The 25,342-nt window shown below is 48.6% G+C and overlaps 1 long non-coding RNA gene and 1 pseudogene across 1 annotated transcript; both read left to right on the top strand.

The window, feature by feature from the left end:
• Window positions 1–4,168: 4,168 nt before the first annotated feature.
• LOC149324350 (uncharacterized) lies at window positions 4,169–6,142 on the top strand (annotated as a pseudogene).
• A 7,418-nt stretch (window positions 6,143–13,560) lies between these two features.
• LOC149324349 (uncharacterized) lies at window positions 13,561–24,639 on the top strand. The gene is made up of 4 exons (XR_016286862.1): window positions 13,561–13,842; window positions 14,729–14,822; window positions 15,369–15,444; window positions 24,571–24,639. It is a non-coding gene; the product is annotated as an uncharacterized LOC149324349 (long non-coding RNA).
• The last annotated feature ends 703 nt before the right edge of the window (window positions 24,640–25,342 follow it).

Genomic DNA, 25,342 nt, shown 5'->3' with positions numbered 1-25,342 from the left:
AGCGTGCTTCCCCGCTAATTTGCCGGTGTCCATTTCCTCGACCGCCTGCGCTCGTAAATCAGCGGCTGGCTCACCAAGGCGCTGTCGCTCGTTGCTCCCGTCGCCGTCTCTGGGGCACCGGGTGTCGTCGGGGCGCTGGCGCTGGCGGTTCGAGGCCCCTCCTCCTTCTCAGGTGGTGGGCGGCGGGGGGCACGACGGGGGAGGGCCTGGTCGGTCGGAGTAGAGAGGGCCTGGCGCTGCTCGGGGGTCAGGTCCCCCGTCAGGCGCAGCACGGAGCCGCCCTCGGGTGAGGCGGCGTCCTCCGCGGAGGATGTGGAGGAGTCGGTGTCCCGGCTCGCGTCGTCCCCGGACCCGAACGGTGATAGGGGGTCGGGGGAGAAGGCCCACGCTGTGCCGGTGACGGCCGGCGACGCCGCGGGATCGAAGCCATAGAGCTCCTTGCCCTCGGCTGCCGCGTCGACAGCCGTGGTGGTCTGGCTGCCTGCAGTGGACGATTCGGCGGGGTCCTCCTCGAGGGTCTCGGCCGGGTGGTGCTCGGCCTGGACGACCGGGGTGCTCTCGCCCTGGTTCGCCTGCAGGTTGTCGGCTGGGCGGGGTTCGGACGGCTCCTTCGTGTGGTCGCCTCCCGCTCCCTTGGGCGGCTCAGGTGGTGGGGGCGCGGGCTTCCTGGAGGCAGCGGCGTCTGCGTAGGAGCGCGGCCGCAGGCAGTCCGCCGCCGCGTGAGGTCCGCCGCAACGCCTGCAGGCCGCTTGGCACCCAGCCGTATCGTGGCCGAATGCCTCGCAGCGCGAGCAGCGCGGCGTGCGGCACGTTGCGCCGACGTGGCCCTCCTGTGCGCCGCGGGAACAGATTTTGCGAACCCCGCGGTAGTCGCACAATGCGCGGTACCCCATTACTGAAATGAAGTTTGGTACCGCCTTGCGCATCTCCATCCGCACCAGCCGCTGACCGTTGTCGACGTGACGCCGGCCTTTCAGGACCGGGTGGGTTACCTCGAGCACCTTGCCGTAGGGGCTAAGCGCCGAGGACAACGAAGCGTCACCGACGTAGAGGGGCAGCCGGAACACGGTGATGGTGACGGCGGCAGCTCCCACGCAGGTGACCGCGACCGGGACGCCTTGCACTGCGAAGGCGCCCGCCGCAAGTAGCTTTTGCGCCGCCGCGGCCGAGGCCACGGTGATACAAAACTTGAAGCCCCCCTGGTGCTGGAGGGACTCCAGCATCTTGGGGCCAGTGACTTTCTCGATACCGTCGATTATATCGTCGGCCGAGGCTTCGGATTTCAACGCAAAGTTGAAACAATGCGCCTTTGGAGGAGGCGCTCGGAAGGAAGGTCCTCCGGGGGGACCGGTTGACGACATGCTGGAGCCGGGCCGGGGTCCGGGTTCAGCAGGCAGGTGGCTGGTGGGGGGTGGGGGGCCGAGGGCAGCACCTCCACCGGGTTCCTGGGACGGCAGGGGGGCGGCAGGAATTCCCGGGCAGCCGGCCGTTAGCCGGGCGCCCGAGCGGCGGTCCTCCAGGGGGGCGACGCCTTCTGCTGGGGGCGGGCTGGCGGCGTCCAGGGGTCCGCTTCGCTTCGGGCTGGGTTGTGCGGCTTAACCTACAAGCACGCTACATGCCAGCGAGAACGCGTGCAGGAACGCAGGAAGGAAAGGCTCTAATGCTACTATCCGATCGATTTGCAAGCGCTGGTGTATTTGGAACATGAGCATTCGCGTATACTTTTCCTGCCACTAAGTGGAACGCTCCATCGTGTACTAACCGTTTAATTATTCACAATAATTTTTTTGCCCGCCATCAGAGCCTGAGTGCATGCTACAAAAAAACACTTCTCCATCTAATGTTTTGCGTTAATCTTCAATTTAGCGATTACAAATCGTGACTTTTCAAGTACAATACACAACATTCACTTTCGCTGCGTCAATCACGAAGGTCAGGAATATGTCTAATAAGCAATTATTTTAAAATCTCTGCACCATTTAACCCTCCCTAATCCCTTACTTGATAAAGTTCAGGTGCCTACCCACTGATAGTTTTACCGCGCCTTTCCTCTCGTTATAACGAAAAACCTGCGAGGACCTTCCCCTCTTTCCTCAACGGCGTCACACTGTTACTGCGCCTTCCTTTTTTCCAAAACCATTTTTATTGCGAAAGCAATACTACTCTAAAGAACGGCCTTTCGCGTAGCGGCGGCCACTAGGCACGTTTGACCTTTAGAATCACCCCTGACGTCATACCATGCCTAGTGACGTCACAGCGTGACGTCATACCAGGGGCGTGAGACGCGCTACCAACTCGGCTCGTCGAGTAACGGCGGCCGCTTGGCACGGCGCGCCGCGCTCCTTCCGCTAGAGGCGCTAGTGACGTTATAGCGTGACGTCATACCAGGAGCGAGAGACAGGCTACCAACTCGGCTCGTCGGGTGACGGCGGCCGCTTGGCACTGCGCTCCGCGGTCCTCCCGCTACAGGCGCTGCATATGCAGTCTAAAACACCTGCTTTCGCAACCTACCAGCCTTAACCAAAGCTAAGCCCTCGCCAATTTTTTCTGTCAATCCAGGGCGTCCACACTCATCCACCGCAGCCTCACCTACAAAACTCATCACATCACATCTCAGACGCCCTGCGTGATCACAGAACTTATACATCACACACATTCACTTCCTTCTATATTTATAGCAAACATATGCCACCCTCCGTCCCAGCCGATGGCCTCGCTAGAATCACTTCTGCGAAAGCTACACCAACTAGCAGGGAAACATCCCCTACTCATTGGTGGGGAATTCAACAGTCAGCATACTGAGTGGGGATACACAACCACGACACATCGAGGTCGCAGGCTCTGGCAGCCACTGCAGAACCTCCAACTCACTGTGCACAACACGTTTCAGACGCCTACACGGATCGGCAACAGTGCAAGCATGGACACCAGTCCGGACCTGACGCTGAGCCGCTGTATCCGCGCGTGACCTGAAACAGAACACAACATACACTGGGCAGTGATCATTACATTATACAAATCATTGTCCCGTACAAACCACCCCGTCACGCAAATACCATACACAAACTCATTAACTGGGACGCATTTCGCACTGCACGCACCGCCCTCCCAGACACTCCCATCGCAGACATCGACGCATGGGTGCAGTCACTCAAGCATGACGTTCACCACAACACGCGACACATTAAAACTACAACCGAAGCACCTACCCTTGACACACACCTAGCCCACCTCTGGGAGGCTTATCACAGCATCCTGGTGCGCTGGAAAGGCAACAAACACAACAGAACGCTTAAAAAGCTGCTGGCCGCGCTGCAGACACAAATCCAACAGCACTCTGAGGAGCTCTGCCGATCCAACTGGGGACAGATATGTGACGGCATCGCCGGAAACCTGTCCAGAAAACGCGCATGGCAACTCCTCCGACACCTCATTGACCCCACACGCACCAAATCAGCAACACAGCACCACGTGACACGCTTCACACATGAACCCATTGACGATCCCGACACCCTTCTAGACACACTTCAAACCATGTGCACATCTCCAGGCGTCCCCATACCTCTACCGCACTACACAGGACAAGCAAATCCCACACTCGACACCGACATCACGGAGACGGAAGTCAGAGCGGCCCTTCTGATTCTCCGCGCCAACTCCGCACCTGGTGCAGACCAGATCACAAACTCGATGCTCCGCCGCCGCGGTGGCTCAGTGGCTATGGTGCTCGGCTGCTGGCCCGAAAGACGCGGGTTCGATCCCGGCCGCGGCGGTTGAATTTCTTTGGAGGAGAAATTCGAGGCCCGTGTGCTGTGCGATGTCAGTGCACGTTAAAGAACCCCAGGTGGTCGAAATTTCCGGAGCCCTCCACTACGGCGTCTCTCATATCCTCAGTCGCTTTGGGACGTTAAAACCCCATAAACCAAACCAAACCAAACCAAACTCGATGCTCCGTAATCTGGATGACCAATCGATCACCCACATTACGAAATACTTCAACCAGTGCTGGAGGGAGGGTAACCTCCCGCAGTCCTGGCGCCACGCGAAGGTAATATTCATACCTAAACCCAACAAGCCACTTACACTTCAAAACCTTCGCCCGATTTCGCTAACGTCATGCCTCGGGAAGCTCCTCGAGCATGTTGTGTTAGCGAAACTCGCAAGTCACATGGCGGACAACAATGTTTACCCGCATAGCATGGTAGGATTTCGCTCCCATCTATCCGCACAGTACGCCATGCTGCAACTCACACACAACATTTTCGACCCGCTTCTTCCAGGTCGAACCAAGGCAATCTTAGCTTTGAATCTCTCCAAAGCTTTTGACCACATTTAACATCAGGCGGTCATGACTGCTCTATCCCAATTGAATGTGGGTGCGCGCACGTATGCCTACATTCAAGCATTCCTCACTGACCGCACGGCTGAGATACACTTCGGCCCTCTGTCTTCCCCCTCTTTCACGCTTCAGAGTATCGGCACCCCTCAAGGGTCCGTCCTTTCCCCCTTTCTCTTTAACATTACCGTCATCCCCCTTGCCCGAAAATTGGCAACTATTCCCCACCTGAAGCACACTGTTTATGCCGACGATATAACCCTGTGGACCACCGACGGCAGTGACGGCGCCATAGAGAGCACCTTACTGGAAGCAGCCACCCTCACCCAAAATTACGCACAGACTATCGGACTGTCTTGCTCCCCAGAGAAGTCCGAACTGCTTCTCATCCGGCCTAAGAACCACCGCTGTCCCCGCTGCCCTATTGTAATTGAACTGAATGGTGACCGGGTACCTGAGGTTGGCACCCTCCGTGTATTGGGCCTGCAGAGCCAGAACGATGGCAAAAACACCACTACCCTCAATAAACTCAAGCAGGTTGTAGGCGCGATATCGCACCTCATCCGCAGGGTTTCGGGACGTCATAGAGGCATGAAGGAGCGCGACCTATGTCGCCTCATTCATGCCTTTGTCCTCAGCCGTGCGCTGTACACTACCCCATACTTACAACTATCCAAACATGACATAAACGGTTTGGATGCTTTGATCCGCAAGGCATTCAAAGTAGCACTTCATCTTCCCCTCAACACACCCACTGAAAGATTACTAGGCCTGGGCCTTCACAACACGATCGGAGAACTGGTGGAGGCCCACCGACAGGTCCAATACATCAGGCTCACACAAACTTCCACAGGTCGGTATATGCTGGACTCCCTCGGCATCAGATTACCGACCAACGACCCAACCCTCCTCGCCATCCCACGACCCCTTCACCGGGAGCTTCTCATTAGGCCGCTGCCGAGGAATATGCACCCGTCCCACCATGAGCAGCGCCGCAGAGCCCGTGCGAAGGCACTCCATCGAGCGTACGGCCCCGAGCCGGACGCCGTATGGGTGGACGCTGCCTGCACGGGTGATGAAGCGATAGCAGCTGTGGTGGACTTTTCATCCACCCACCTCACACTACCTCTCCCTCCAGACACGTCCCTAGAGTCTGCAGAGGAAGCCGCCGTTGCACTTGCTATCACCCGCAGGGAAGCCCGGTACATCTTATGTGATTCTAAAACTGCGATACTAAATTTTGCTCGAGGCCGAGTTCATGTCCCTGCTTTTGGAATACTGGACTCGCCCGATGCACCCCCGCCCCGCCATGCGGAGCTGATATGGCTGCCTGCGCACTCCGGGAATCCCGGAAACGAGGCTGCCAACCTTTTAGCCCGAGGTTCTTTAAACCGGGCTCAGGTGGCCTCGGATCGGGGATTCACGATGGAGCGCATGCACACATTCAGTGAGCTGACCCAGGCATACAGAGCCTCACGCCAGCTCTACCTCCGCCCCACCCCTCCCTAGATAACAAACACGCAACACTCTGGCGCAGACTACAGACACACACTCTCCCCTCACCCTTAACCTAGCCCACTATCATCCATCCTTTCCCACTCCCGCATGTTCCCTATGCCCAGAACCCTTCGCTTCTTCCCTCCACATCCTTTCCCTTCGCCCGGCGACCCTCCCGCGCGGGACTTAGAGAACCTCAAGACCTGGGAGGACTGGGATACCCTGCTGCGCTCGGAGGACCCGGCCGTGCAGACCATCGCCACCGGCCGTGCTGCCTGTGTTATGGACCTCAGGAACATAAACACTTGAGTGCAGTGGGGTCATGCGGGGACCCTGGGGCGTGCCCCGAATTACTGTTGAAATAAATTTTTCTCTCTCTCTACAAAGCGAGGACACTCATGAAAGGAGGCAGAAAAACTTTATTGTACTCTAGTGCATTTTTCTGCGGTTTTGAGGCATCTTCAGAGATTCTCTCCTTGCTTGTATCCTCAGGAGTCTTCTCTGTCGACGTCGTCAAGCTCTAATAAACCTCGGACCAAGCCATGATCTCCGGGTCATAGCCACGTTGTAGTGCATTTTCAGAAGTAATCTTGCCGCTGGTGGGCGACTCACGCACGGCCAGGTGCCGGGGTAGGCGTCAGGCCTAGTACCGTTGCCACGAAACGCAAGTGAGGATCGGCCCTAAAAGGTCTAAATGCAGGCGCACCTGAGTGCGAGTGGCATCCTCGTGGAGCTGTCAGGTTCACCAAGACAGACGCAGCTGTGTTGATGGGGTTCCGGTCGGAATTGCGTGGCTTCAGCCAAAAGTTGGCGGAGCCGTCCTCTCGTAAACGTGCGCTGCACGTCCTCTCGCTCCGCGCGCTCACAGCGCCCCCTCTCCCCCTCCTCCCCGATCCTAGTCCGATCTATATCTTCAAAGATGTTACAACCTACTATCAAGGCAGTCATCGCCTTTACCCTCGCTCATGTAAAGGCCTGAAGAAGGCGGATGAGCGGCTCCTTCTCCGCCTTCTCACCGATACATTTCTGTGCCCGGCAGCACTAAAACATTTTGACCCCTCCTTTAACGGCAGCTGCCCGCACCGTAGTGCGGTGTCTTCTGACACCTATCACATGGCGTGGGCCTGCCCCCCTAACCCGGCTATAACCCCCTTCCCCAACCCAACTCGGAAGGACTGGGAGGCGACCCTGCTCGGCTGCCACGACTTACATGTCCAACGAGCATTAGTCGGGCGCGCCCGGGCGGCGGCTGCCGCCACTGGGATCCCATACTAGGGACCTCCATCTAGTGCTTGTAAGGACCGGTTCCTTACGGTATGATCCACACGTACCACCTGTTCTTTCTTAATAAATGTTTTCACCACCACCACCCTCTAATCAATGGCCAGTTGCCCTCAATCTATGGCTCCGCTGGCCACTGCCGCCCATTGAGTTCGCTGTACTCGCTTGTTGGTCTTCACAGCGGTCGCTAGACAGCAGTCTCCCATTGCTCCGTAGTCGGGTTTTGTATTCTGGGGACCAAGTCTATGTTGTGGCAGGCCCATGCGATGTGATATAGAGTGGGTTTTTCGTCGCACCAGGGACAATGGTCCGCGTAAATCGTAGGGCTCATTTTGTTTATTATATGTTGGTTTGGGTAAGAGCTTTGCTATAGTTGTCTCCAAGTGACAGCTTCCTCTTTGTTAAGAGATTTGTGGGGCCGGGGGTGCCTCTGTAGTTTCCTAGTATGGCCGAATATAGCTTGGGGGTCTCGTGCGAGTTCCGCGGTCTGAAAAAACAAAAAAATATGTAAATTGGTTTCTGACGAAATGCCTTGGAGCAGTGTCTGCCTCACAACTCGGTGGAGACCTTAACCGCGCCGTAATGGAAGGGATAAAGAAAGGAGAGAGAGAGAGAAGAAAGGAAGAACTGGGTACCATTGTGGAAGCCTCCGGAATAATTTCGACCACCTGGGGATCTTTAAAGTGCGCACAGCCCACGGGCGCCTTTTGCGTTTCGCCTCCATTGAAACCCGGCGGCAGTTCCTGAGTTCAGAACCGGGAACTCCGGCTCAGGTGGTGATGGTGGTAAACTTTTATTAAACTATGTACAGAGAGGCGTACAGAGAGGGTACAAATTCAAGGAGGTGTCTCGAGCCACCAGAGCTTGTTGGGCCTTGAGGTCGGAACAGCTGAGCAGGACAGCCTCCCAGTCCTCTCCGGTGGGATGGGGGGGGGGGGAAGTATTTGAAGGGCAAGCCCACAGCATGTGGTGGCGTCGCGTCACTCAACGATGAACAGCATTGCACGAGGCGCATGCTTCAATGTGCAGTAATTAACAAGTAAATAAATTGATTTCAATGCACAGTAACTACCTCGCTCTAGGTATTTTACACTCAATGCAGATTTATACACTGAGGTCTCAGCACAGCCACCGAGAATGATAGACACCCTATCTGTGGACATGCGCAACAATAACCACAAACAAGACACCCAAGCACCACCCGAAGTCAAACCCCACAAATAGAATGGCGGTTGATGTAAGTCTAGTAATGTGTATAGCTTATACGGATGCTCCGGTGATGGAAAAGGGAGGAAAACTTTGAGATCACTGCGGCGATCCGCATTGGAGCGCTGCGAAAGCAAAACGGCCACGTACTATATGGGGTAGGCCGGCTTTCTCCACGAAACCATCAATACGCCATTCCTCTCTCTTCCAGAATCACTGCGCAACTTCGTTCTGTACAGCTGCTATTTGACAGTCTTTCTTTTTATTTTTATTTTCGTCAGTTCCAAACTATAGCACGCAATTGCGGCTCGGCCTGGTCTCTAAACCTGCAAACGAAAATAAAATTTTATATCTTAAGTGGTTACATTTTCTTTAGTGGTTAGAGTTTAGTTCGCAATTTGTAAAACTATTTTACAAATGCTTAGGGTGCAGCACAGGAAGTTCTTTCTGTTTCTCCCAGTAATAATTTTAGTGTTCTGGGCTGGCCTTCATTTCTGCACTCGCAACAGTACTCTGTTCAAGATTATTTAATGCGCCGTATACCCGCACACAACCAGCATATTGCAGTTGAATATACCTGTTTGTCAAGACTTCCGTGAACTAAAATTAAATCTCTTTCGGTTTAGCAAAGCTCTGGTAAGACCATTTAGAGTCCAAGGCTCAGAAGTACTTTGCCAGAGAAGGGAGTACTTACCCTTCTTTCATAGACCAGTAATGGATTAACACGGGTCTTCCTTCGGGCGATATCTACTGAGGTATTATTACGTTATATATGGTGCACAAAATTTTGAAACGTTTGTCAGCGCTTCGTTTTTTTGATAGCGTCCTATCAGCTTTAATATGCAGATTTTGAATTACATGAAGCAATTATTATATGTATAGGTAACACCGATCTTACACACCACTTTCTCCTGATGAAACAAGACAAACCAGTTTTACATGTGGAGGTGAACTTACAGTTAATCACATTTTATTTTCATGTTCGAAACTCGAGAAACTAAGGAAAAAGTTCTTTTCTCTGTTTTATATGCAAACCATTCCTTTTCACCCAGCGCTGCTTATAGGTGATAATGCAATTTGGGACATGTCTTGTGTTTTTAGGTTTTTAACAGAAGCAGTTCTCAACACGATACAAAATGATGACCCAGTGCTCCACCTGATGTCCCTCGGCCACTTTCTTATTCGTCAGAAAAAAGGCGGAGGTTTTTGTTTAATCGGTTGGGAGCCTCGACATCCTAGCCTAGCCAAGGATGGCCGCTGAGACTACCTGACCTTTTTTTAAAGCTTTTACCATTAGCCATTCCTAAATCTCTTTTTCTGTGTTATTACTAGGTACATAAACTTTTTAGGCCCTGTGCAGCACTGACCACTTTCAAAATTTTTATTAAATCCCGCAAAAAACATATCCTATACATCGTGCTTGCCGTATGATGGTCTTATCTGGCTATGTGCCATTAAACACAACAAAACACAATATGAGGCAATTTGCCATATATCATAAAATGAATAAGACAGAGTAAATGGCATCAAAATCTTTATATCCAGAGCAGTCCTAACTTTTGTACAAGTACGGCACGCCTCGTTTCTCTTTTTTCATAGACCCACAGATTGATAAGCGTTGCAACACAACAAGCATCTTGCTGCAACAGAGCTCTTACCAAGAGCTTGTTTTCTGTTGGAATTATGCGTCACGGCGAGTGGATTCGAACGCCGTACCGCCTTACTTTCCTCGCAAATCCAGCCGCCTGAAGTGATCGCCACAAGGCAACAAGCCTGAAGAAATGTTACAAAAAATCTCTGCCTCTCCCGTAAACGAGGGTAGAGTAAGCATGAAATGTTTACGGGCCTAATGTCATCTCGGTGGACACCCGAACCGCACCGTAAAGGAAGGGAGGAACGCCACCACCCGTTCGGCGCGATGCCTTGCCCTTTGAACGCAGCGCTTCTCCCCCGGGCCCCTGGGCGCCTGCGCGGCTTTGCTTCGATGCGCGAAGCCCCTAAGAGATCACGTATGAGAACGAAGTGTAACGTGGCACTTATGTGCTTTCTGCACGCGTTATTCTGAAATCGGAAATTATAATTCCGTGCATTTTCAAACCCCCAGCTCCACTGATATCTTGATAAACATTGAGAAGGCACTGGCAGCAGTAATTTTTTGTCTCGTTTGGAGACCAACCGGCGCTTGCATGCCGGTCGCGTAGGAGGGCTTAGAGAGTCTCGTTAAATCTCGCTAAGTCTCGTACGGTGCCCGGATGTTCTCGTTTCAGAGCCCGGATGACTGGAATTCAGTGCCCGGATGACTGGAATTCAGTGCCCGGATGAGTGGATATCAGTGCCCGGATGAGTGGATTTCAGTTCCCGGATGAGTGGATTTCAGTGCCCGGATGTTGGCGCTCGGTCTCGGCGTGACGTCACCACACTGCCGACAACGGGAGCTAAAAGCATTTCATGCTTAAAAATAAAAAAAAAACGGCCACGGGGACGGCGACGCTGCGACACGCAGAAACGGGCGCCTAAGAGCTGCGCTGTAAAAAACTACCGGGAATGTTTACTACATTCGAATCGGGGCAAAAGCGCAGATTTGTGCAACGTAGAATACGACGGTGAGCAGGCTGTGCCGCGGGGATGGAGCTAAACCTGAGGACATCATCATCATCATCATTCGGAAGTTGAGGATGACGACGCTCTGCAATGCACAGCGCGAGAGTGTTGTGTTTAGCACGAGGCATATTTTCTACGTGTGACGTATTTTTAGCATGTGTTGTCTACTTCGCGTAAGTTGGTTTGTAAATGACGTGCTGGAGTCGGCAGTAAAGAAAAAAAAAGGCGATAGCCTAGTGGTCTCGCTGAGCAGCCCTTAAAGAAGATCTGTTCGCGCAACTGCGGGTTGGACTCGCAGTCATGAATATTGATTCAATTTCTCAGCTGAAGGTCAAATTTTCACGGTCCGTGCTTGAAGCTCGAGGTACTGCAGTGAAGCATTCGCTTCAAATCTGGAGAGGACACATGAGCTGCGCTGTAAGGGTATCACGCAACAGCGGCCATGGATACAATGCCTGCATGGGCGGAATTCGTCATTCCCTACTTTAAATGCATAGATCGCTGGGAAAGACCTCATTCCACTCCTGGCGCAGTGGTGCAGCGATGCGCCATTTCTCTGCGATAGCAGATGCTACCACTGGTGGGGCTTGTGAGACCCAGGTTGCTCTTTCCGAGCAGCCTCTCGCGATCAAATGTTAACTGCCACCTGCCGCGGTGGGCACTTTGCTCACAATCCGTTCGGCAAGTTGTGGTGATGTCACGAGGTCACGTGACCTACACTCTAAGAACTGCTACTCCTCCATTAAGAGTAAAAGAGCCTCGCTACTCCTGCAGGTCTCAATCTACTCTCTCTACAAACGAGAAAGAGTGAAAGGTCCTGTTCACTCCTCTTGACAAAAGAGTAAAATGGCATTTCCACTCCTGCGTACTTCAAGGGAGTTCAGTGCTTGTTTTACTCCTCCGCCCTTACGGCCATACATTCGTAAGGGCGCGCTAGCTTCTCGGGGCCGGCCTGCCAGCCTGGATGCCGGCGTCAGAAAAATGCACTGGTATTGTTTGTTCACGACCAAAGCTCTGGGATAGAGTATCATTAGCCAATGTCGAGTTGTTGGTAGAAGCGATAACAGCCATACAAATTTCCTCCCATAGCCGCTTTGCTGCTGCTCTGGAGTTCGCCTGGCCTCTGCTATAGCTCCGCTCCTGAAGGGGTCGCGGAAACCGAGCATATATTTATTTCCTTATGACGCGGGGTTCAGAGTAAAACGGTGCCGAGGGTAGCACCTAAGTGCTGGCCAGTTTCGAAGCGCATTCAGCTACAGCATCTATGTGAAATCGGCTAGGTTTAGCGACGACAAGGGCAGCCAGCGAGCAGCGCACAGTTCGTCGCCCGGCGCGACCGCGGGCGGCGTCGTTGCCGAAAGCTCGGCTCGCTCAATGATTCGCTCCGTAGCTTGCGAATCGCGCACGCAAGGCTGGAAAATCGAGCAGCGACTGGCCTGCGATTGAGCGAGCCTTTATGCCCACGTTTGCAGCACAGGTGAACAAATTTAGCACACATGTATGCATGGAATATCGGCTGCGTTGCGGCGATTCTTAAGCTCGTCCTCGACGCCATCATCACCGTTCGGGTCGACCCGAGCATATCTTTATTTCACTACGAGACATAGTTCACAATAAAACGTACTTACAATGCAAAGAGTAGCACCTCAGCGCTAGCCAGTTTCGAAGCGCTCTCAGCTCTGGCATCGAAGTGAAACCTCCTAGGCTTAGCTACGAATACGGCAGCCAGGGAGCAGGCCGAAGCTCGTCGCGCGGCGCGCTCGCGAGCAGCGTCATTGCTGAAAGCTCGGCTCGCTCACAGATTGGCTCAGAAACTTGCGAATTGTACTCGCAAGGCTGGTAAATCGAGCAGCTAGCGGCTGGCCTGCGACTGAGCGCACGTTCGCAGTACAGGTGAACAACAATTAGCGCACGAATGCTTGGGATACCGGCTGCGTTGCGGCCACGTTAAGGCGATTCTTAAGCTCGTCCTCGACGCCATCGTCACCGTACGTGACACACAGGCTGAGAACTTGAATTCGAGTACGTGCTAAAGTAAGCTGCTCGTATTTCTCGGAACAATCTGAACTCGAAAAGACAGTTGCTTCTGTCGGCTTCCATGCATGTGGGCTCTTGCTAGTGAAAGTACACTCGAACAGGATGCGGCGAGTGCGGGCCGCTGTTGCATATAAGCTAAAGTGTGAAGCAAGTATCGTCGTAGTTCCGTAACGCAGTTGATATCACAGTAATCCGCTTGTACGGGTCACATTTAAGCTCTGTTTCATGTAGATCTCCGTCGAGCATGCCAGTGTCGCGTTGAGTAATGCATCGCAGCAGCTCTTTGTCCTACCGCTCGCGTCGAACATATCCTTGATATGGACCAGTTTGCGATACGGTGCGTTTCTTTGCGTTTTTTGTCGCATTTAAGGGATTTTCGCTGCCGTCAATCGAAATTGCATTCCGTCAACAGCGTCGTCTGCGCCGTCGTCTGCTAGGACACCCGGGTACCCGGGGATGGGATCACAGGATCGCAGCTTCTACAAACGACATGTCAGCAAAAGTATCTAAAAGCGCTTTGGTATTCGCATTTAATAAAGAAATAAAATGAAAAAATATAATATGTTTTTGTTGCGAACACAATTCAAATATTAGTAATAAAAAAAGCGCATTTGTAGGTTTCTTCAACGAAGCAAAACTGCAGCCGTCGTCACGTTTTGTGTTATTTGGGTTTTCGTAGCATTGTTTGAGTGCTCGTGCGGTGGACGTGTATGAAGAACACAAGTGTGTTTTGGAAACCAACGACGAGAATTACGCCGTGTCAACATTGGTGATTTTGAACGGGTAAAGCCGTGAAGAAAGGTAGCGCTACGACTTCTTGTCATCTGGAGAGGCAACGAAGAAGAATGTGCGGTTTTGCTAAGCCTTGATGAGCCGTCTGAACGGTGAGTCCCGTGTACGTTTCTTTACTTCTGATCTCTATTCGCACGCGTTATTAGTGTGCGCCTATATAGGGATGGCAGTGCAGGCAGTCTGCGTGCGGTTGCCTCAGCTATAATGCGTTAAGGCCGATTCACACGACGGTCCGTTCGCCCGCGGCCCGCGCACTACGTATTCAGGCGCGCTGTCGGCCGCGGCCACCAGTTATCACAACAGAGTTATGCGGTCGCTTGCTAGCGCTGCGAAAAACAACAGACAATGTTTACTACATTCCAATAGCATAGATTTGTGCTACGTAGGAGAGGATGATGAGCGTGCAGTGCCACGTTAGAGAGTGCTCTTGCTAGGCCAGCTGCGGACAGACAAGGGAACTGACAACGGTCGAGTTACCTCGCGGCTGGTGACCGTCGGATTGATTTGTGCTACTTAGAAGATGACGATGAGCGGCAGTGCCGCGCGACAGAGCACTCGCGCTAGGCCAGCTGCCAACAGACAGTGCTCAGTGTGTGTACTCGTCGGATTAGTGCTTACGCCTTAATATTTGTCATACAATTTTTTCGGGGAGAATGATCGCGTGTAAAAGGCTGGGGCATATCCCTTGCCTAGTCATTTGTAAATTTTTATCTGTGCTTCCCCATGGAACAGAATTTGACACAGTATTACGTCAAATTTAGATCGTTCTTGCGTCTGCCCTGAGGTGTAGGTGTCGATGCTTCCTCGCCTTCAGATTTTGAGAACTGTTTGGGATGCAACTGCGCACTTATTTAGGATTTCAAGCTTTTTGCTATATCCCTCGTTTGTGCGGCCCGCTTTCAAGTCGTTCGCTATATCGGTGATGGTTTGTTATTGATTTTCACTTTCTCTTATTTATTCTTGGTTGACTGCCACCAGCTGTGCTGCCGGCGATTCTCCGCGCTCGGAACTATTCCCAGGCACGAGACCCTACCCACAGACCTCCCTGCACCACACTCACCAGTTTTCTTCGGTATTTTTTTCCCTTGCTCTTACTTGCATTGCCACTAGGCAGTTTTTATTTCTGTGCAGATTTGTTAAATGCAATACCAATTTTCGTTTCATGCTGTGATGTGAGATATCGTGCTTCTTGCTAATGAATGCATGCCTTTTCCATCCTCTCGTCATTTGTGCAAAGCAGACGGGTCTACTGGTCGCTACGTTCAATTTAAAAATACCTTCGGTGCTGCTCCAAAGCACCCTAGTAGTAATAATTAAATCCTGTGCATGCTATATTCGAATAGTTACGCTCTTTTCATCATGCATAAAAATAGTGGTATTCCAGCCTGCTCATCTTTCTATGCGGTTGTGACAGTCATGTAAATCTACTGAAAAAATGTATATCGGTGCATCACATACAATCTGTTCATTTCTTTTGTCATGGGCCATCTCATTGCTTTTTGTGTTCCTATGTGAATACCTTATTCTAATTTATGAAGCAGTAGACAATTTCTTCTCTTGTCATTCATGACATTGTTAAGGCCACTGACAACAGTTGCTCTGACATATTTATTTGCAGTTGCCAGCTGCCAGTATCTACTGGGCCATTCGTGCTTCCAGCTTTTGGCTGTGCTATCTCTCCTCAGCTGTTTGTGGTAGGTATTGTTTTCCAGTGATGCATACCTTACCTGCCTATTTAGAAAAATTTCGTAGACATAGACTCACAGCCGGGTTTAGAAATGCATGCAGAGCTCTACGTGCACTTAGCAGCAGTACCTCCCTGTATAATCACATGAATCTGATCCTGAATTACATGAATGTAATTACATGATCTGTATGAAATAGTCGCTCATGAAGCTTTTGACTGCTGCTGTTAACATAATGGAATTTACACTGCTTCAGGTGGAGTGACTATTTCACACATGTTGCCTCTTATGCATATGTGCCCTCTGAAAGGGCGAACATATTCCTTTATCCCTTTAAAAAACATTGTGTTCTATCATGATGCTTTACCGGTATTTCTGGTGTATAGACCAAAATGTCACTCAGTAATGTAACATGAAGCGGGAACTCAGTTTGTCCAATGTTTTAGAGGTAACATGAAGCGGGAACTGAGTTTGTCCAGTGTTTTAGGGGTCCTAAAACATTGGACCAACACAGTTCCCACTCGAGTTATTGATCACTTCGCTCTCGCCCTACCATAAGCTTGCCGTCCAGGTTGAACAAATTGATAGAGCGACTGCTCCAGTGAAGTGGTGGTTCTGAGTTCGAACACCGGACCAGGACGAATCTTTCTTTAACTACAAAGTTTCTGTGAAAGCTGTATAGCTTTCCTTTGTAGCCGTTTGGCTGTGCTCGAGTGGATGTCAATGAGTAATTACTCCTTATTACAGATCTTTTGTCAACGCCAAACTGATTCAGTAGCAACAAATAGTAGAAGGGTAAAAGCATGCTGCTCCCAAAAATTCGTTAAGCATGTTATAAAATGTATGCTGTATTGTTTTAACTGCTGCAAAGAAATAACGGTGATGTTAGATGCCCAGCCCCTATTAGGTAAACATAGCTCGCAACTAACACAGTGGATAGAAAAGAAATATGGACTTCAGCCCTCACGACGACCCTCACCCCAGTAAAACAAAAAGTGCCAGTGTTGCCATACTTGAGAGCTTTGCTCTTTAAAATTGCAGTAGACTGCTACTCAAAGTTGACAAAAAAATGCGTCTCGTTTTCTGCATGTGCATTCCATAGTGCTGGTGCCATTTTCACTGGCCATTGACATTCAGTCGCATGATGTGCACCCCGCTCCTCGAGTTGATTTTGTTTGTCTTGTGAACCTGCCGTCAAAATCAGTGCAGGATAATGCTTCCCCAGTTGATCTGCAGTTAACCTTGTCCTTTGCCAGCTGCTGTCACCCTTTCTCCACAGAGAAGGGCGGTGGGAGTCCAAGCCAGGTGGAGTTGAAATATTTGACTAGTAGTGGACAGGGATCCTGCGGTTTGTTGAGGACACAGGCAAATTGGAGACTTATGGAAGAATTTTTTTACCAGCCAAAAAAGACGCATACACAAGAGAGAACCGCACAGGACAAGGGCTGGTAAAAGCCGTAGTCCTCTGTGGTTCTCTTGTGTATGCGTGTTCCTTGGCGGGTAAAAAAATCCCTCCGTAAGTCTCCAATTTGCCGGTGTCCTCCACAGATTGGAGGATCCCTGTCTGTTACTAGTCAAATTTCACTACTCCACCTGGATTGGACTCCCACTGCCCTTCTCAAACTTTTGAAATCCTGTTGCCCTAGCAGATCATCAGCTGTCGGTTGTATTACTTTCGCTTCAGTGAAATTTGACGTGTAGCGGACAGGGATCCTAGAATTTGTTGAGTACACAGGCAAACTGGAGACTTATAGAAGAATTTTTTTACCAGCCAAGGAAGACACATACACAAGATTCGTTGTCTGTGTTTCACAACTGAAAGTTCTAAATACGTGCAAAAGTGTATCGTGCATTCGCACGAATTTTTGCAGCATTAGGTTTTCGGAATTGGAGCTGTAGCATTGCCGCCAAAGAATCCCGCTCGTTAACAAAGCGCACACTTATTTGCTAGGTATATATTCCGTATACCGCAACCAGTACACGTCACTGTTTGGAAGGTTCTGTCGCGGAAATTTCTGATTGTGCAAGGTAGCTTTTCTTTTAAATTCAAGCGCTCTCTATTTGCTTTTTCCTGTGCATATTCATCGGTCGTTTCAATTCGGAAGCATTGGTGCTGCAAGACGTGCATACGGAAGCTACATTTGTGCACAAAGCTCCTGAATTTTTGAAAGCGCAGCTCTGACAGTTCTCGTTGTCATAAATAAGTACAAAGCAGCCTAATCTTTTTGGACACACCATTTCATGCTCTTAGCTGTTTCTGAGAAACAGGCTGCCTTTTTTTCTGTTTTTGGTGTGAAACATTCCTAACAACTTCTTTCTTTCTCCATGCACAGATAGTCTATGCATACACGGGCAGCTTGATTGCAATATTTAGGGCAATATTTATAACAGGTGCAGTGAGCCTTGGTGCATGTGGACAGAAATTAAGCTAGGGTGGGGTGGGGTATTTTCGCACAGGGTAATGTTATGCGGAGGGTCTGGCGTATTGAAACCGAGTCTTTCTGAGCTCTTATTAGACGTCCCAGCACCAGGACAGTAGTTGAGGCTTTTCTTCTTTGTTGTCTAGTCAATGGTTTCCATCACATAAAATAGCCTTAATTCTCGCTATCCCGTGGCCGTCTACAGAACGATGCAGATATACTGAAGTGATCAGTGTTGCATAAAAGTAGTGAGAACATTGCAAATGCAAGACAACTTCATTGGTTTGCAGTGCACTAACGTGGCAGTCAGAGAATTACACATTACATTTGCAAATCTAAATTGTGCATAATAGTATGGACTGGCACGTAATGTGCGAAGTAATCACAGTTATCTCATTCATGCCAAATGCTAGTGTCAAACATTGTCAGTATTGCATATTTATAAAGAGCAGACATGCTGCGCTTAACTTGTCGTTGGATAGATTTTATTACTATGAAAGCAAAAAGTTTACACATGGCTGTCGTGTTCTTGCGTGGGAAGTAGTATTACCTTAAATGAGTATAAACACCAAATTTTTGGTTATGTGTGTTCTTTGCAGCGACGTGCTGGGCATTCGTATACATAGAATTGTTGCATAGTATTCGTCTCCAATCGCTAAATAATTACAACCAGATTTCTTTTCTTCCCTGTTTCAATAGCATAGCAATTGCTATGACATCAATGTTCAGTATAGGTTATGGAAGGCACAAAAACGCTACGATATCGCTACTTCATCGTTTTAATTTAATTAGTTACAATGCTAAAGCCAGCCTGCCTTAAGAGTCTGAATCACAATGAATGACGAAGCCGCAATTATATTGCAGTTTTCCTCATGCCTCCCCTGGCTTATACTGACCTCTGATGCCATTGCCATTGCTCAGTTTTTAAAAGTGAAGCAGGAGAGAGAAGATATTTAATTACAAATTATTTAGCAGTCATAGGCGAATACTGTGTGGTTATCCGTGCATAGTAATGCCTTATGCATCATTAAAAACAAAAAAAAATGTGCAACTGAAATTTGCTCGGCTGCTGACCCAAAAGACGCGGGTTTGATCCCGGCCGCGGCGGCTGGAATTTCTTTGGAGGAGAAATTCTAGAGGCCCGTGTACTGTGCGATGTCAGTGCACGTTAAAGAACCCCAGGTGGTTGAAATTTCCGGAGCCCTTCACTACGGCGTCTCTCATAGCCTGGGCCGCTTTGGGATGTTAAACCCCATAAACCAACCCAAACCAAACTGAAATTTGTTGTCTGCCTCTTTGAGATGAAAAATTTTGAATTTTTCCTTCACTATTTTAGAGCATGAAATTCAGTTAATGGTATCTGAGAAACAGGAATTGCAACAGCCATTTCTCTTGAGCAAGAAAACTTTCATTGGTTTAAGTGTTTTCCCGATTCAAGGTTACCCTGAATAACACCATCTGTCGGGCTAGTTGGTTGCGATCCATATGTATCAGCAGCGCGAACACAATACAGGAAGAAGGAGAAGAAGGTAAAGAGCGCTGAACTTCCAACTTTTATTTGAGCAAAAATTGAACCCGCACTTTTATACACATACCAGGTAAAATCCCACCAGGGGGGTAATCAAGGCGTGCTATCGAATTGGGACCAACACGATGTCCAGGGCATCAAAATGATAACTACTATCACACTATACAAAGACTTCCATGAAAAGCACGAATGACATGCGGAAAAAAAAAAAAACAAGACAATGTAAAAAACAGGGTTGAGTGTGCGCAAATGGAAAAAATGGAAAAACAGGGTTGAGGGCGCGAATTTTGCTAAAAGAAGAAAAAAAAAACATGAGAAGGCGAGACACGGTAACAACGTAAGCGATGCGAAGGGATGAGCTCCAACAATTAACACGGCTAGAACTAAAATGCAGTGTGCCCCTAAAAGCCAGGTAAAATCAGGTAAAACCAGAGGGAAAGGTGATTTCTTTTTCAGATAATGAGATGGAAGGGGTGCTTACGCAACCTTCTTTGAGCCCTGAGATGTAGGTAGCTTCAATGATTTCGCATGTTAGTTGGTTTTTATGTTTCTTTAAGACGGTTGCTTTCTTAAAATGAGGAATGCACTTCTTTTGGCTGTCACATACGCTGCAATGGGCGGGCAGGTTCCTCAACGGCGCCCCAGTTAGATCTTTCCTATGTTCCATTAACCTTTCGTTTAAGCATCTTCCTGTTTGGCCTATGTACGCCTTACCGCAAGCTAAAGGTATAGAGTATACAACACCCTCCGCACAAGGCACAAAAGGATCTCGGTGCCTGGTTGTACAGCTACTATTCTTTTTCTTTTTATTAACTTTGTTGCACAGGCTTGACAGGCGCAGAGGGGCTGAAAAGACTAAGTCCACGCCTGCTTTTCTGCCAATTTTCTTCAGATTATGCGAGATTTGGTGCAGGTATGGCAGAACGGCGACCTTTTTGTTCCGCTGTCACGTATCATCCGGGGCTTCACATTCATGCTTCATACTTATCAGGACTTTTTTTGCAGCAGACGAAAGGAGAGATTGCGGGTATCCTGATTGCGTCAGCCTCAGCACTTGGCTCGAAAAACTGTCCTGCAACCTGTGTTCACAAGATTTTGTGAGTGCGTTCTTAAAAGTTGACTTCACGATGTTCCTTTTTACAAGTTTTGAATGGGCTGAATCGTAGGGTAGGATGGGCTTATTGGCTCTTGGTTCAAATAACCAGCACACATGGTCCTCTCCGAAAAACAACTTTAACTCTAAAAACCGCATGGCGTTTTGTTCTGGGAATTCATGAGTAACTTCAAGAGGTGATATAGTATTAGAAAAAGTGTGGAGGACTTGAGTTGCTTCTGTTTTAAAGGCTTCAGTGTCGCAATCTAAGAGGACCAGGAAGTCATCGACGTACCGGAAAATTTTTAGAACGCTTGAAGACTCAAGCTTGTCCTTCAAGGATCTGTCATGCATAGCGAGGAAAAGGTCGCTCAAAATGGGGGCGATGCATGACCCTATACATATGCCTTGCTTTTGTATGAATCTCGAACCGTTCCACTCTGCCACTGTTGATTTTAGGTAAGCGCATAGCAATTCAATGAAGCCATCCGCAGAAACGCCACACTCATTTTGGAAGGCCGCAGTGTGGCGTTTCTGTGGATGGCTTCTTTGAATTGCTATGCGCTTACCTAAAATCAACAGTGGCAGAGTGGAACGGTTCGAGATTCATACAAAAGTAAGGCATATGTATAGGGTCATGCATCGCCCCCATTTTGAGCAACCTTTTCCTCGCTATGCATGACAGATCCTTGAAGGACAAGCTTGGGTCTTCAAGCGTTCTAAAAATTTTCCGGTACGTCGATGACTTCCTGGTCCTCTTAGATTGCGACACTGAAGCCTTTAAAACACAAGCAACTCAAGTCCTCCACACTTTTTCTAATACTATATCACCTCTTGAAGTTACTCATGAATTCCCAGAACAAAACGCCATGCGGTTTTTAGAGTTAAAGTTGTTTTTCGGAGAGGACCATGTGTGCTGGTTATTTGAACCAAGAGCCAATAAGCCCATCCTACCCTACGATTCAGCCCATTCAAAACTTGTAAAAAGGAACATCGTGATGTCAACTTTTAAGAACGCACTCACAAAATCTTGTGAACACAGGTTGCAGGACAGTTTTTCGAGCCAAGTGCTGAGGCTGACGCAATCAGGATACCCGCAATCTCTCCTTTCGTCTGTTGCAAAAAAAGTCCTGATAAGTATGAAGCATGAATGTGAAGCCCCGGATGATACGCGACAGCGGAACAAAAAGGTCGCCGTTCTGCCATACCTGCACCAAATCTCGCATAATCTGAAGAAAATTGGCAGAAAAGCAGGCGTAGACGTAGTCTTTTCAGCCCCTCTGCGCCTGTCAAGCCTGTGCAACAAAGTTAATAAAAAGAAAACGAATAGTAGCTGTACAACCGGGCACCGAGATCCTTTTGTGCCTTGTGCGGAGGGTGTTGTATACTCTATACCTTTAGCTTGCGGTAAGGCGTACATAGGCCAAACAGGAAGATGCTTAAACGAAAGGTTAATGGAACATAGGAACGATCTAACTGGGGCGCCGTTGAGGAACCTGCCCGCCCATTGCAGCGTATGTGACAGCCAAAAGAAGTGCATTCCTCATTTTAAGAAAGCAACCGTCTTAAAGAAACATAAAAACCAACTAACACGCGAAATCATTGAAGCTACCTACATCTCAGGGCTCAAAGAAGGTTGCGTAAGCACCCCTTCCATCTCATTATCTGAAAAAGAAATCACCTTTCCCTCTGGTTTTACCTGATTTTACCTGACTTTTAGGGGCACACTGCATTTTAGTTCTAGCCGTGTTAATTGTTGGCGCTCATCCCTTCGCATCGCTTACGTTGTTACCGTGTCTCGCCTTCTCATGTTTTTTTTTTCTTCTTTTAGCAATATTCGCGCCCTCAACCCTGTTTTTCCATTTTTTCCATTTGCGCACACTCAACCCTGTTTTTACTTTTTTACCGTGTTCTTGCCTTCTCATGGTTTTAGCAAAATTCGCGCCCTCAACCCTGTTTTTCCATTTGCGCACACTCAACCCTGTTTTTACTTTTTTACCGTGTTCTTGCCTTCTCATGGTTTTAGCAAAATTCTGCCCTCAACCCTTTTTTTTCCATTTTTCCATTTGCGCACACTCAACCCTGTTCTTTACATTGTCTTGTTTTTTTTTTCGCATGTCATTCGTGCTTTTCATGGAAGTCTTTGTATAGTGCGATAGTAGTTATCTTTTTGATGCCCTGGACATCGTGTTGGTCCGAATTCGATAGCACGCCTTGGTTACCCCCCTGGTGGGATTTTACCTGGTATGTGTATAAAAGTGCGGGTTCAATTTTTGCTCAAATAAAAGTTGGAAGTTCAGCGCTCTTTACCTTCTTCTCCTTCTTCCTGTGTGGTGTTCGCGCTGCTGATACATAAGGTTACCCTATATTTTAAACTGCACAATGTATTATGTGACAAGAAACCGTCAAGCACAATAGGTGTGGTTTTAGAAATGACTGGAAGTGATAAGGGAATACATTTACTTAGAGCAGGCAGTGACCGCTGATCCGGATCATGAAGGGTAATAACTAGAGGAATATGGATGGGGCGGAGTGCATATAGGCAGGTTCTCTCAGATAATGAATGGCAGTTTTCAATACCCCTCAAGAGAAAAGTATACAACAGCTGTATCCTACCGGTATTCACCTATGGGGCAGAAACGTGGAGGCTAACGAAGAGGGTTCAGCTTAAGTTAAGGACAACGCAACGAGCTATGGAAATAAAAATGATAGGTGTAACGTTAAGAGATCGGAAGCGGGCGGAGTGGGTGAGGGAACAAACGCGGGTTGAAGACATCCTAGTCGAAATCAGGAGAAAAAAGGGTGCTTGGGCAGGGCATGTAAGACGAAGGCAAGATAATCGCTGGTCCTTAAGGGTATGTTAAACCTGGAAAGCGCATAAAAACAAAGGACAACAGAAAGAGACAGACACACGAGCGCTTACTTCCAACTGATTTTTATTTTCATGCGAGAGCAGAATATATGTACACTTCAAATCACATGCGCATGCGATGAAAACTCAAACCAGATAAAATGTTATCTGGCTGCACATGCGAAAGAAGAAAGATATGCAATCTCTTTCTCAGACAGCAAAATCGACGCACCACTTACACATTCATCGCCAAATATTACATAGGCCAAACTGGTAGATGCCTGAATGAGAGATTAGGTGAACACAATTATGTTGTCGAAAACAGAAAAGGTGGGCATTTGAGCATTCATTGCCTCAAGTGCAAAAGCAAGAATTGTCGTCCTCTCTTTCATCAATGTAAAGTTCTGTATAAAAGCAAGTGTAAAACAACGCGTGAAATTGTTGAGGCAAGTGAGATAGCACGATCTGGCGATGAATGTGTAAGTGGTGCGTCGATTTTGCTGTCTGAGAAAGAGATTGCATATCTTTCTTCTTTCGCATGTGCAGCCAGATAACATTTTATCTGGTTTGAGTTTTCATCGCATGCGCATGTGATTTGAAGTGTACATATATTCTGCTCTCGCATGAAAATAAAAATCAGTTGGAAGTAAGCGCTCGTGTGTCTGTCTCTTTCTGTTGTCCTTTGTTTTTATGCGCTTTCCAGGTTTAACATGTCTAACCAACTCGCCCAAACGCAGCCATTATTGAACCTTAAGGGTAACGGAGTGGATTCCAAGAGAAGGCAAACGTAGCAGGAAGCAGCAAAAAGTTCCATGGGCGGAGGTTTGCAGGAACACGGTGGACATAGCTGGCGAAGGACAGGGTTAATTGGAGAACATGGGAGAGGCCTTTGCCCTGCAGTGGGCGTAGTCAGGCTGATCATGATACTTGCAGAAGAGGTTGCTCATGTTAAAATTTTCATTTGGTAAATATGTGCTTGTTTTACATGCACACAGCTTTTGAAAGGACTAGCATAGTGATAATTGTATTGGGCTTCATAAAATTGTAGCTCTGAATGAAGGTTTGCAATGAAAGGTGTCTGCACTTGGTCACAATATAGGTACACACTAGTGGCGACATGACACACACGATCAGTACATTCTAGTTGTATTCTTTCTTTTTTTTCATGGGGTTATATGCAGGATAGTATGAAAAGGGCATTGGAATTGACTCTTACTTGCATTATTTTCATTTATGTTTGCAGGCACCCGGAGAAACGCACGCATAGCCAAAGCTCCTTCACTCAGCCGAGCAAGCTACGGCATCATCCAGCATCTTAGTTTCTTTTGAGCGCTTACAGCTCACTGCGGTGGATTTGGTAGATGGGTTTACTTTGCTTTTGGCAGTGTTCTTGGCATTTAATGTCAAGTACACCCCAAAAACAAAGCGGGCTTGTCTGCTCCTTGAGACACTAATGGGGCTTGATCCTAGCGAGTGCTTCCCGAGCGTGTTTTGGGCAGCCACAGCAATCACAGCAATGACTTGAGAAATAAAAGTTATCAGTGTTGTACATTTGTGTCATTATTTCTTGAACCATTGTTATTCCCAACGCAGACAGAGCACCATACTAATGTGCAAACTGTAGTGTAGCCATAAAGTAGTTGTATGAGCAAAAATTATAATCCCTTTTGCTCATTACTCTTTTGTAGATGTAGCGCAGGTGGATCCTGAAAAACATATGACCAACTTGCTCTGAAGAATATGTGAAATAAGAAAATTAGTAGGATACATTGAAAACACGTGAAACTCCTTTTGAAGGAGTAAAATAAGATCTGGGCTGATACTCCTTGAAGGAGTATAGTCACTCTAACAAACGGAGTCCTGGAACTCGACCTGAAAGAGTAGTAGGATGCTGTTTCAATGTGGTAGCTTTACTCCCTCGGAGGAGTGCCTGTACTCTATTGCAGGAGTAGTACAGTACTCCTTGAGTAGGTGTTGGATCACTCTTTGTCCAGAGGGAGTAATTTTATTCTGGA

The sequence above is a fragment of the Amblyomma mixtum genome, unplaced genomic scaffold, assembly GCF_055824585.1.
Source record: "Amblyomma mixtum isolate Tamu unplaced genomic scaffold, ASM5582458v1 scaffold_51, whole genome shotgun sequence".
NCBI lineage: Eukaryota > Metazoa > Arthropoda > Arachnida > Ixodida > Ixodidae > Amblyomma > Amblyomma mixtum.
The sequence above is the reverse complement of the archived record's forward strand: the minus strand, read 5'-3'. Positions and strand labels throughout refer to the sequence as shown.